This window comes from Pogona vitticeps, chromosome 4, assembly GCF_051106095.1.
Source record: "Pogona vitticeps strain Pit_001003342236 chromosome 4, PviZW2.1, whole genome shotgun sequence".
NCBI lineage: Eukaryota > Metazoa > Chordata > Lepidosauria > Squamata > Agamidae > Pogona > Pogona vitticeps.
In genome coordinates, this window is record NC_135786.1 from 48687282 (window position 1) to 48701780 (window position 14499).

The following is a 14499-nucleotide window of genomic DNA, read 5'->3' on the forward strand; positions in this document are numbered from 1 at the left end:
TGTAAAATATATTGCTAGGAATCTCGAACTAAATGAATAATATTAGCTACCACATAATCAAAATTCTGGGAAACAGAAATTGTACAATGCATTTCAAATGTTCTACTTCTACCATAGATATTATCCAGTTATGCTTTAGTGACCCTGTAAGGTAACTGAGAATAGCCCATTTTAATCTGACATGATGGGTATATACTTGTATATTAAGTTCTGTCCGTCAAATAATAGTATGAATTGGGGAGAAATATATTTTCGTCTTTAACAACATATACTGTATATTGCAAGCCAGCTGTGTTATTAAATATAGCATGTTTAATGGGAAAGGAATGTACGGCATAGAGTGTTCAACCTATGTTTAATTTACAAGTCCAAAGAACTCTTTGTTCCCATGGAAACAGATGCCAGTCTGTGAAAATCCATACAGTTGTGCGAGCACAATTGCCTCTAACCCACATACGTTAATTTCTCTATAATTTCACCTCGGGTGCATAAACCCATAGACTATTCCCTGTCTGTTTTGCGGAAACTAACAATGAAGGGGCTATGGAGCTCCTTTTGTGTCGCCTGTGCCTCTTGCAACAGATTTAGCCCTGCTACCTCTCCATGTCCTGACAAGGCAAAGCCTGTCTGAGGGACCCAAAGAGCAGCTGGAGCCCATGACGCCTGGCCTCTCAGCTATCCACAGCGCTCCTGATCATATTTCAGCTTAATAAGCTGCCACACAGACCTCTCCCGGCCATGCACACCAGATGCTTCCCCCTTCCCTTTTCCTTTGACAGCCTGACTTCTTGCATCTCTAGGATGGGATTGTTTCCATGGCATTAACTGTTTTTTTTCTCTCTCTCTCTCTCTCTCCGCACAACAACACCGTATCCGCTTTCTTCCACCTACCGCAATCAGTGAAGCTAGCGGAAGCTCTGGAGATTGTGCCATGTGTGCGTGTGCATCTTGTATCTTTTCAAAGAGGACCAGCTAGACAAAGCCAACTTCTGCCTTCCTCTGTAATTGTATCAAGAGTCTGGTATTATATAAGCATGGCTCTTAAGCATCCGTTCTCTTCCAGCTTGTCGACTCTGAGCTGGGCAACAGGGAAATCACCAGTTCTGTGCTGTACACCTTGGATTTTGTGTCGTGACTGAGATCACCATCTTCCCCTGCACTCCTTTCTCCGGTATAGCCCTTCTTCCTCCCCAATCCTGTTATATCCCTTTGTATTTTGCAGCTGATAGTTGGAGGCCGTCTTCCTAGCAAGGTAAGCTTGTTTAAATGAATAACTATCCTTGATATGAATAACTGTAACACCAAATTATATGTTTTAAGGGAAGCGAGCTGGGTTCTCATGAAGATTTAATGTCTCTAACATTTGCTCACAACAAGGGCCCTACAAATTTCACTGCTGGTATGGCCTACAGCTGGAGATGCTGCAAAACTGGGTGTTGGTGCTCTGACTTAATTTGCTAAAGGGGTGGTGAAGGAGATTTGTAGCCTTTGACGGCAGTGCATCAGAATAATGTGAGCTTGTGAGAATACACATTTATCAGAAGCCTCTCTTTATTTTCCTATCAGTGCTACGCTTTTCCATTATCAAAGACATGTATAGCTAAAGGTAAAGATGGGTTATATTCCCACTGCCAATTATGGAGCAACATGCTTTTACATATGCATAGCAATGGCTTCTTGTAGAACTGCATTGGGCAACCTATGAAGCTGACTGAGAAAATATTGGACTGTACTTTGAAGGATACATATTTGAAGTGCAATTTGATGATACCTCTATTTACATGGAGGGTGGATCAAATTAACACAATGGCTGAAATCTAGTGGTAAGTCAAAATTAGAGCAGACCAATTGAATTGCTTGGGATTTAGTGAGTCAACGCCTCCAAAAATTCCATTGATCCAGTGGGCTTAATCTAGTTGTAACTTGCTACTAGATTTCAGCCAGGGAGTAGTAAAGCTAGTGGGAGTGTAAACAACCTCTTGATCATTGATGGGGAGCAGGGCAGGAATTTCATTTTAGTGGAAATAGTGTTGTGTTTAACAATCCTATAGATACCTCACTATCTTCCATGTTACTAGGGTGGATCTGATGGGGTTTTGTGCTTTTCTTCTGTACAAAAATTGAGAAATTGTACTGTTCTTATTTATTTATTTATTTATTTATTTATTTATTTATTTATTTATTTATTTATTTATTTATTTATTTATTTATTTATTTATTTATTTATTTATTTATTTATTTATTTATTTATTTATTTATTGCATTTATATGCCGCCCATCTAGACATAGTCTACTCTGGGCGGCTACAAGACCTTGGGTCTTGCTTACAAGACCCAGATTTCTATCCTCTTAACAATTCTCTGAAGAGTAATGTTTAAGTCCTGGACATCACTCCAGATCTTTCATTTCTGATTTCTTTGAGCTGTTGAGGAGTCCTGTATCATGATAATTCATAGTATGTTTCTTTTCATATCACAGCAGGAATTTTACAACTACACAATGTATCTATTTATGCAAGAGCAACTTTTACAAAAAGTAAATCATTGCAAACTGTCCAAATGTTGAGACTTGGGTAACTTGACATGTTTCCCTCCTATAGCATCTCTTCATTGTAGTTCTTTAAGTTTAAAGCACAAAAAGCATTGATGTTTATCTATGGGTTACATTCTAGCTGGATGAGTTGTAGCAATAGTTTTTATTTATTTTATATACTGCCTTGTTAGTCCAAGCAGTACACTGGGTGGTTTGCACAGGGTTAAAAACTTGCAAACCCTTAGTACACCACAATAACAACAACAAAAGTAAAATTGATTAAAATGTTTTTTAAAATTAGAAAATTATTGGCAGCACTCTAGAGATTCAGTAGATAATGGCAGCTTTAAATAATTTACTTTTTGCCACGTTACATTTTTCTAAATGCCAGGAGGGAAGGAGCCCAATATACCTCTGTCAGCTTTTTATTCGAGAGACTAGGAGCCACAGCTGAAAAGGCACCATTCCTCATATTCACCTTTTTGGCCTCCCTCAGTGCAGAAACTTTGAACAGCATGGATTGAGAGGAGCAGGTGGGTCAGATAGCTGATTTCTGGGAAATATGTTCTGAGAAGTATTGAGGTCCTAAACAGTTATGGGCATTATATGTCATAGTCAGCACTTTGAATTCAGCATGGAAATTAGCAGAGACCAAATGAAGAGACACCAGGTCTGAGGATATGTGGTCAAATTTGTTAGTCACACTTTATTTTGGACCTGCTGAAGTTTATGTACTGACTTCAAGGGAAGCTCTATATAGTGAGCATTACAGTAGTCTTATTTTTGAGATTACCAATGTTGCTAGGCTTTTTTTTAAATCCAGGGGTACACTTGGGCAATCAACCAAAGTGGACAGAAGGTTCTCTTGGTCACAGCAGATATTTGAGCCTCCATAGAGAGTGCTGGGCCAAAAAGTACCCCCCACACTGTGTACCCAACCTTTCAGAGGGGGTGTAATCCCATCAAGGCTGGATAAATTTCCCTCTAACCAGTATGGCAATACTCCCAACAGTAGAATTTCCATCACATCTGGATTCAGTGTTAATCTGCTGGCCCCAGAGATAGACAGCACTTAAGGACCTGTGTAGCATCATCTGTACAGGAAGAAAGGGAAAGAGAGAGAGAGAGCTGCATGTCATCAGCACACTGGTGAGAGAAAATGGCAAATCTCTGTATGACTTCACATCAGCTTCATATAGATGTTAAAGAGCATTGGGGAGATGGTTGACCCTGTGGAGGGGTGGACATGGCCTCCACAAGCTGATTATGTGGAATCACCCATCAAGAAAGGACCAGAACCACTGATGTATGGAGCCCCCAATTCCTTTGCAGAAGAATACCATGGTCAGTGGTATCAAAGGCTACGGAAAGATCCAGGAGGACCAACAGGATTACGCTCCCCTTGTCTTCCTCCCTCAGGGCATCATCTTGCAGGGTGACCATTGCCGTTTCAGTACCACGTCACAACCTAAACTCCAATTGAATTGGATCCAGACTATTATTTCTTCCAAGAACCTGCAGCTGGTCAGCTACCATCTTCTCAATCAACCTTCTCAGGAAAGGAATATTTGAGACGTGTCTATCATTGTTCAAGTCATCCATTGCCAAATTAGTTTTTTTTTTTTTTTTAAGGAATGGACCATATTAATAGTTTTTTAAAGAGGACGTCACAAGGCCGTCTTGGAGAGAAGCATTGTAAACATAAGCGGCACATTCAACTGTTATATTCTTACTAGATTTTAATAGCCAAGATGGGCAAGGGTCTAAAAGAGAGGTGGTAGCTTTACAGTGTGCAAGTGCTTCGTGCACAACCTCAGGCCTTACTAAATGAAACTGATCCAATATAACCTGACTAGACTTTGAACATCTCATCTGATCTATGGGAATAAGTAAGGAATCAAGGTCTTGATGGATGCAATGAACCTTTGATCCTGCCTGGCTCCCTTGCTGGAAATTTTTAAAAATAAACGGAAAACCTGGTTTTTCAGGCAGGCCTTCCCTCCTGACATTGCTTAATTTCTTCCCCTGGTTTCTCCATCTTGGATTATGTTTGCTGGTTCTAGTTTTTTTTTTTTTACTTGATGTTTTTAATTCTATTGCTTTTTGGACTGTAAACCACCCAGAGTAGATTAATCTAGATGGGCGGTATAAGAGCCAAATAAATAAGTAAATAAATAAAACAGGCTGCCAGTTGGTTACAGTTCTCTATGGTTGGCTGTAATTATTACTTCTGTATGGAACTTGTAAGGCTGCGGACAACTAAAAAGTATTCCACCTGTTGACTGGAGGCCATGTTAATTAATTGGGAATTATAGGCTTTTTTGTGGCCTTAATTAAATTACAATATTTGCCAGGCATCTCCCTGGCTGCAGCCAGATTGCATTCTGTGGGAGCTTTCCTCCATCTGCTCTCTAACTGTCTTCATAATTGCTTTATCGCCTTCAACTATTTTGTAAACCATGGGGAGGATCAGGCTCTCCACCGAGAAGGGTTTTTAGGAGTGATCATGTCTACTACATGGGTCATCTCTGAATACCAGTGGAAGACCTGGTCTTTGACAGGAGCGCCAACCAGGTCACCCAGAAAAAAACCCAAGGACATTCTGGAAACCAGTTGGATCTATAAGTCTTCAGAAACAGACAATTCTAATAGGCCCATCCATCATTCTAACAGATTAATCCATCTCTCTGCCCAGATGTGAACACCAATGGTGACATTGCCACCATTTTAAAGATAACAAGTATGTGATAGAGAGAAGGACACACACACTTTTAAAAGGATCCCCACTGAATGATCAAACTTGGGGTTCCTCTTGGGCCAGCCACTCTCTCTTAGCCTGACCTACTTCACAGGGTTGTTGCCTTGAGCTTAGGGAGGGAAGATAGCATAGAAAAGCAAAGAGAACTATTAAAATGATCACTCCAATTTATATATAATATATATAGCTTGCTATGGGAGTAAAGAATGCATACACAACTGTTGTGCCAGTAACATTTTGCCTATGGTGGGGCGCACTACTCAGGAAATGTTTGCACAGCTATGTCCGTGTAGTTTATGCAGAACAAACATCAGTTTTCTTCTCTACTTTGTGGAAATCTATCTGGAAAATTTCATCTCTTTCCTTTTTAAAGTACCAGCTGTGGATTAATTAGCCTTTTAATATTAGTTTCATTTACTTCCAAATCATTCTATTTATATGCAAATTAAATAGTCCTGTTGGATAGTTTAGAGATTAAAACCATTAAAAGAAGACAGGAGGTTGGTTTATGAAACCAATGCAACAATCTTGTTTATTGGCATTTTGTGTTTCACATTTTAAAAAAATTCACATCATGTTTCAAAAATTCCTATTTTAAGCAACCTGCTTTGCTTTTAAAAACAATGTTTTTTTTTTCCTTGTTCCATACCACACAATTCCTTCCCAATAAGGTTGTAAACAAAAGATAATTCATCTTGCACTACTCTTAAAAACAATTTGCTTCTTGACTACTTTGGAATGCCATAGTTGCTATAGCCTCTAATTGGTAATGACTGTATATGCCATCAACTTGAGTCTGACTCGTGGCAACGTTTCTTGGGGTTTTCTACGTATAAAGTACTCAAAAGTGGTTTGCCTTCTTTTGAAGACACTCTGGGACCATGTGGTTTGCCTGCCTGCCTGGCTCTTCTCCTTCAAGGCACTGTGGGAAATCAAACTCCACTAGATGCTCCAGTTAACTGATCCCAATCTCTTGCTAAATCCAGGAATAGCACCCAGGAATGGGAAATCTGTTGATTTTACATATAAGTGTTAAAGATGAGAAGTCAGTCAGAAGAGAAGAGCTGGCACTAAATGTGTCTGTAATGCCATGGTTGAATACACCAAGATTCAGCCCCAAATTTGGAGCCTGAGGTTTGGGCTCAAATACTTCATGCCATAGGATCAGAGATTTAATCAGGCAGTTTTAATTTCTCTTACAGCTTAATATTGTTGAATATTTGATTCTTTCCATCCTGAATATCAAGACATTTCTAAATTTTGATTAATTCTGATCAAAAACGCACTAAAAAAAGTTCTCACCTTGCCCTATTCATACCCTTATAAAATCATATGGAAAAGAGTCTGTGGAGTCAGGCAAGGGGATTACTGCCATAATGCTAAATTTACTCTGTGACCATTGACCATGCTATTTCCATATTCTTAAAATTAGACGATGATGCATTTTAAAGTGCTGCATGGTTAGCTCTTGCTGTTTACAGGGCCGCGGGTGATCTGCAATATTTTAATTTAAAAAACTCTTTTTCGGTGCAGTTTCCCAAGCCCTTCAAACCAGATGTTGTTGATTATTGACCAAGCCCTAGACAGAAATCACTGTATAATCATGTAAACAAGCAAAATAGCTACTAGAACCCATAAACTAGTTTACAAGGATCGAGTTTAAGGATGAGGCTCGCCCTACCAGTAGGCAGGATGTCTCATATGGCAGATGCTGGGATACCAACCCCTGAGTGATTTCTCCTGAACTCTTTCAATGTTCCCCTTTACGAGAGGGCACAGCAGTGCGTGCCTCGTATTTGTCTTGAGATTTTTGAACTAGCCAATGGCCACAGGTGCAGTCCAATCAATGCTAGTACATAGTACGTATTGTCTGTTCCTTCAGAGATCAAAATATCTTGGATCAGGTCTACTTGTGGAAGCTCCCTTAGGTGACTGAGCAGAAAATCTGGCAATCTGCATGGCTGTATCCTCCCGCCAAGGGAAAAGCTCTTACCAACTGTATGGGCCGAGGAGAGCTTGCAGAGGCTGGGAAAGCTACTTTTTGGACTTCAGCTCCCAGAATCCTTCAGCCATCATGTCCATTGGCCATATTGGCTCAGAGCACTTTGGTTTGAAATCTAAAAAAAACACATGTTTCTAGATTAATACTTAGATAATTTGTACACATGTAAAACAGAAACATATCTGTTCATTTCCTCTCCATGAGTTGGCTGTGGCCTCCTTTTGCTCTCCAAATGAGCCACGTTCTTCTTTGCCCTCACCAATATTTCTGGTGAGAAATCAGCTATGCTGCTTTAAGCAATGTTTGCCCAATAACATATTAGAATAAATGTATGTGGCCAGATTTTTTTAAAAAATAACTTATTGTTTGATTTTAAATTGCACAATTCCTCTGGGCAGGGACATGTTTGAGATGAGAGAAGTGTCCAGCCTCTGCACAAAACTTTCTCATTCAAACTGCCAGACACTTTTCGTCTGACCCCAATCTTTATGACCAGATTTTATGTGTCACAATATAGTGTGAACATTTTCCACACTAAACTTTGGATTTTTTTAAAAAAATGAGATAATACCATTGCTTACTACTTGGAGGTACTCAAGTGACTGTATTGTTCATGTTATTATTACCAGTGATCAAGTTAATTCTGATTTATAGCACATCCATGAACTAATAACATCCAAATATATGTATCTCAAATCAGAAAGGTAGACTTTAGATTCCACCTCTAGTAGTGTTGATTGGAATCTCTCTCCCAATCAATTTAGACAAACGATTGCCAGTCCTGGTTGGAATTTACCTCCCTATTGGTGTCTAGGGAAGAGTTTGAAATCACACACATCCCACAAGTTGTTTGCCAACTGCTTAACTTAAGAAGAAGATCTGGCATAAACATCTGCCATGAGCCTTTGGGTCTCTAATATATAATTCTTCTGAACTATCCCCAAATTCTTGGTGCACAGCCTGAGGAATTATCGAAAGCTAGCTGTTTGCTTGACTTTTTTAGTGGTCTAATAAAAGTACCACCTGCTCTTGCAATGAGGTGTGTGTGGGGAAAGAGGAGTTCACAAGGAACACCTCTGAGTTTTCAGATTTTCTTGGAAGGATGCTGTTAATTGGATGACTAGGTGTTATTAATATTTATAGACCCTATTTCCTTCAGGGCTGTCATGATGCTACAAAATATGGTCCATTTTGATCTTACAATAATCTTGTGAGGCAGTCCTTTTCCATGTGCCAAAATACATTTCCCCATCTTTAGCTATTAGGCATTTTGACTTCAAGTAGATTGGGTGGGTGCTCCTTTTGCTTCTCTGTCTCTGGCAACAAAATATCTTGATTAGTCCTGATCCATGTTATCCTCCTACTGAAGATGGGGTTGTTGTAGGCATCCTTCAGTCTCGAGAGACTGTTCTGAGACTGAAGGATGCCTACAATTGTTATTTATTTATTCTATTTATACCCCACCCATCTAGACCAATGGTCTACAAAAAACCCATCTTCAGTATGAGGATAAAAAGGTGGGGTAGGGATGAGAGAAAATAGGCTGCCTCTGGTTACCTGATGAGGAGACTTTGGTAAACTTACTTTTCTAGAACTCTAGCTTTCAGATTTCTCCCAGTCAGAATCCACATAGCTGGTAGGCTCTGGAAGTCTGAGTCCAAAAAAGTAGCTTTTTGAAAATTGTAAATAGTTTTACTTCAAGAGTGACATTTGAACCATTGCTTTCTGCATCACAACCCACTCTTAGCCACTACTCGCCTTTAGCTTTCTGAAATGAAATGTTTTCTTCTTTTTGACATAATAAATACCTTGGGGGTGGTGGCGGTGAAATGCTCAAACTGTCCAGTAAGAATTTGTGTTTGAACGGCTACAGAGAATGCCACTGTAAAAGCGGAAACTCCTGCAGATGTGTCCTTTCTGGACCCCGGATCTCACACTTCAAAGTTAAGGTTGCTATTTGCATTCAGTCAGAACTACCCATGAACACTGGCAAATTTTAACAATTGCAAATTACATGGAATTTCCTGAATAAGAGGTATGTTGTAATATTTTTGGAAAGTATGATTCAACATTTTCCCATTAACTTCTAAGTGCTGTATGAATCAATTGGATAAGTGCCATGAACTCTTTACTATTGATCACACATTATTAATAATATTTTATACTTATTATTCCTCAATCATGCCTTGCAGCTAGTACCTGAGCTTGGGAATGCTGTCAAACACAAGAACTAATCACTAACATAACAACAGCACACTCTTGTATATGTTTACACAGAAGTAAGTCCCATTGATTTTAGTTGGACTTAATTGCATATATAGGACTGCAGCCTAAGCATTCCAATCAGCAATAAGCATGCCCATTAAAATTCCATTAACATCAACAAGACCTCTGTCCCATCAGTGTCTTCACCTCCTGTTGGACTACCAAGACTGAATGTGTATATAGGGATGCAGCCTAAGTATTCCAATCAACAATAAGCACATAGCATGTAACATGTGGCTAGAAAAAGGACAGCAAGGTCAGAGGGAGAGTATCTAGAATAAATATCTCAAGTGCAACAGGTCACGTATCTGGGGCAACCTTCCCTAGTAAGGCCTGAGGTTGTGCACAAAGCACTTGCATACTGTAAAGCTACTACCTCTCTAGCTAGCCTTGCAAGCTAATGTGTCATGATGAAAGCTGTAATCCTACACCTCTGGATAGCATCACATTAGAAAAGGCTGATGTGAGGATGCTAATGTAAATTCCTGGTAAGGAAAACCAGAACAATTACTGTATGCCCTGTATGCCACATTACAACCTTTGGCCCCCATATAAAGACTGTATGTTTAGGATGGTTTTCTTTTTCTGCATGATGATAGATGACTAGAGGCTGAATACACTGAAGATATATCTCAATCAGAGTGGAAAGGACAATCTGGCTTTTCGCAGGCATAAAATGGGAAGCCAATGCGCACTGCTGTGTACCTGTGGTGTTATTGAAAGGCATTTGTCTTGATCTGTGGGGCATCTGTGCACTGCTGAGACCACCATCTTTTTTTATTCAGAACTTACATAATCATAGGCATCCTTCAGTCTCGAGAGACTATGGTAACATGCTCTGCACCGAGAAGTGTCCTCTCCAGAGCATGAAGCCTGGGTAAAGTAGTATGGAGGATAGGCTGTTACCCAAGCAGCAAATCCCCCCTCTCCACGTTGCTGAAATGGTCCAATGGAAAGGCAAGAGCCAATACAACTGGTTCCAGCAACGTCGCAGGAGTTGGCAGAACGACTGAGAAGTTACATCTCTGGTGGAGGAAATGATGTGTAGTGCAGCTAGCTCACATGACAAAATAATCTAATAAACCTCTCTTCTGATCTCTTAATCTATGGCTTGCTCCATTCTGAGAATTATAAATCTGGACCTTGAGAAATGACTCCAAGTAGTGACTCACAGCATTGCAGGGCTGTTCAGTGCTATAATGTATATCAGAACTGAATGGAACTTTACAGATAACCCACCATTAGGAGAAAACATTTCTTAATGGTTGGAAGTGTGTGATTGTCAGAGCATGAGTTTTTCTCTCCTTATTGTTTGCAAAGTAGATTGCTATCTTCTGTGACTGGTCTTTGTGAGTTAAATATAGGCTTTGTATTCAAGATGGATTTTTCAGACTCAAAGTTCTGCCAGAATCATCTTGAATACTTATATAATTTCTGTTCTAATAGCAGGTTTTCTGTAACAGATAATTTTATATTGAGGCACATCACTTGCAAAGCTGAAAAGAAAAGGTGAGATACAGACAATGGTACAACTTTCAGCACATTTTTCCTGGTGTCAGAAATCATGAACTAAGAAGGAAAGATGGGAAAAGTAAAGCTTGGACACACCAGTTGATGACTTCCAGCCTCAGAGAAACCTTGCCATCTTTATACTGAGATTACAGAATTTTTCCGTGTATAAGACAATACTTTTGTCTAAAATTATTAGACTAAAAATTGAGGGTCGTCTTATACACGGAGGTAAGCTGAGGAGAGAACAAAAACAAGTGGAGGGGGAGGCGTCAAAGCGATCCTGCTGCGCTTTGATCGCTGCTTTCCCCCTCCACTTGCTAAGCCCCGTGGGACTTAGCAAAAGGAGGGGGAAAGCAGCGATCAAAGGCCTGCAGGATCACCTTGAACACTGTTTCCCCACCACTTCCTAAGCCCCATGGGGCTTAGCAAAAAGAAGCAGTGGGGAAAGCAGACATCAGATTTTCTAATTTGGGGTTAGAAAAGTGGGGGGTGTCTTATATATTGGAGCATCTTATACACAGAAAAATATGGTAGTCCTATCTTTTATGATATCCGGCAGAACTTGGAAAAATTACTTTCTGGACAACAATTTCCAGGATTCCCCAGTCCCAAAGAGTCATATACCAAAGCTCTGCTGCCCAACCTGGTGGGGATCTGAGGGAACTGGCAGTGTCTCTGCGAAGCTCATGCGACTATAATCAGTCAGCTAGTCTGAAAAGTGTCACACAACCCTTTGTAATTTTGGGAAGGAGAAGAAATAGCAGTGCTGTTGAGGGGCTCAAGGTTAACAGAGCAGCTCAGGAGGCACTTGGCCGAGTGATAGGAAACGCTGGTGACCTATAGCGAAGTCGGCATTATTTTCACCAGGCAGGTACATTCTCAGCCAAAGGTCAGTGTTGTGAAACTTTAAAAGTTAGAGATTGAGGCAGTAGAGATTTCATTTCTTGTTGGAAGGCAAGGGCTTATATCTGCTAGGTGTGGTCGTACCTGGACCCTGAAGCCTTCATTGCTGTGTTTGATAAGAGAATGGTAACTTCTCTAGATAGCTTTGCTATTCCTTCTCCTTCCCAAATTACAAAGGGCCATGTGGTACCTTTCAGACAAACAGACTAATAACAGCAGCACGAGCTTACACACACACACACACACACACACACACACACACACACACACCACACACACACACACACACACACTCTCTCTCTCTCTCTCTCTCTCTCTCTCTCTCTCTCTCTCTCTCTCTCTCTCTCTCTCTCTCTCTCTTTGCTAGGCAGCAGAGCTCTTTTCTGGGAATAATTGTACTTCTCCATCACACAAGCTGCAGAGGCAACTATGGAAGGAATTGCAGAGCTTCTGAGCTAGCACAATTATTACACATTGCTTGGGGCAAACAGGGAAATGGTATAGAGTTTGCTGTCAGGAATGAAGGGGCTTGTCTGAAGAGAAACCATCGATGGGGGCTGATGTTAGCACAAATGTTGTCATTAGGACTGTGCTAGTTTACTGTAAGGCTGAACATGGTTCCTTGTATTTTAAAAGCCTCTCATATATTTTTTCATCTCTGTTTCTGACATTTTCACCTATCTCAACTTTGCACTCCCAACTGAGCTCCCCCCCCCCCGCTTGTAGCCTCTGCAATTTGCCACACAAGAGCCTATTGGAAAACTTCCTGTGCAAGCATGGGAGCCATAAAAGGCTTATTCTGGCTCTTCTAATCCAGTGCGTAGCTGTAGACACACACACACACACTTCTCTAGCTGACTCTAGTCTAGGCATTGAGAAAATACAGGTCACCCCAGCAGATGGGGATTCCTCCGTATGCGATTGTATTTCAGCTTCTGTAATGAAAAGTGAATATTATATGTGTTGGATTTATGCAGCTGGGCAATTCCTTTCCTTTAGTCGTCCTTTAACAACACACCGCCTGCATCTCTTTGGGGCTTAATTTCCATGCACAAAGGACTGCATTCTCCCAGGAACTGAAGTCACAGATGTACGTGAGTAACTTATATACAAATGGATTTGGAGAGGAGGGGTGCATGTATATGGAGGGAATGAGAGAGGGAGAAAAATTCCAGATTTGCAGTATGTAGGCATTTGGAGTTTGTTCACCTAAACTTGCCTTTCTGCCCCAAATAAAACAGTCCCGTTTTGTCAAAAACATAGCTACCTTTTCAAATTGGAAATACAAAGCCATCTTGAAGTCTTCATTGGCAGCCAAACAAAAAACTGCATGCTTCTTAGAGGTCATTAGGTTACTACATGTGTCTTTATGCTTTGCTTGGAGAGTAGTTTTTGTCAGAACACAGCTTTGAGATGCCGTCTGATGCTAAACATAATTGCGGGAGAAAAGAAGGCTGTGGGTCAGATTGTCAATTTATTCTTTTGACAGTGTCAAAGCTTAAGGTCATGCTGCACTATAAATGGTCAGATGTATGGCTGCTTGCTCAGAAACCCCTTGCTAGGTGCATGGGGCTGTGTATCACGTTTCTGGATTATGAAGTCAGCAGTAAGGATTTCATTTTAAAAAGAAAATGTATTTCTGCATAATATTGCTTATTATTATTGCTCACCTAATGAAGTGAGGCAGTGCTTCCAATACGAAGAGAGAAAAGCAATAATGCTTACTCTGTGCTAGGAGCCTTCTAAATGCCAAAGAATGAGATGTACAGTAATATCCTGACAGATGCTTTACGAACATTATGTCTGGATGATAAGGAAAGTCAGTTTTGTATACCCCTCACAAAGTGCAGCAGAAAACATCTGTGGTGTTAAGAAAGTAGAAGAAAGAGATAGAAATGGGAGGGGGGACTCAGGAAAAAAATTTGTTTTACTGCAAAACATATTTTTGCCTCACTGTGCGAATTGCATTTCCAAGGATTATCAGACAAATCCTTGAAGGACCTTAACAATCCGTTAAATCTCATCCTGTTCTCAAAGGCCATCCAAAAAACCAAAACAGGAAGAGATGATTTCTAACCATGGCAACAGTCCTTGGTTAGACTTGATGCTTGGCAGCATAAATCATGAGTGAGTTATCTGGTTCCTTATGTTCTTGAAAACCAGCTGCAGAAGAAGAGACATTAGTTTCCAAACTGAGTCAGAGTGTTTGTCCATCTGTACCATGCCTGGCTGTTCTGATTGTCAAGCAGTGGCTCTTGATAGGGCTCAGGAAGTGGTCTCCTTTATACCGTTTTAACAGAGGGACCACAGATATAACTTGAATTAGAGATGGGGATGAATATAAAAACGGATTAGTTTTTCTGATGAATATAACCAATTAATCATATATTCGTCGATCTGTATTTCTAAAATTTTAAATCAGGACGAATATGACTTGACAAATATTTCCTTGGTTTTATTCGTTGATCCATTTATATTTGTCTATATTTGTTACCCCTTTTGGGGGCCTCTCTGAGCTTGCTGGCGC

The 14499-nt window shown here is 40.3% G+C and overlaps 1 protein-coding gene across 6 annotated transcripts in view; it reads left to right on the forward strand.

Annotated features, from left to right (window-relative positions):
• Positions 1 to 622: 622 nt before the first annotated feature.
• The window catches only part of KLHDC8A (kelch domain containing 8A), a 44540-nt gene continuing 30663 nt past the window's right edge, over positions 623 to 14499 (forward strand). For 2 of the 6 annotated variants that reach the window (XM_020797428.3, XM_078391878.1), the window contains exon 1: positions 623 to 1252. The gene's annotated coding sequence lies outside the window, so the exon portion shown is untranslated. Of the gene's footprint in view, positions 1253 to 12718; positions 13067 to 14499 lie in introns of those variants that run through there. The other 4 variants (XM_020797404.3, XM_072997294.2, XM_020797411.3 and 1 more) reach the window with 3 other exon arrangements.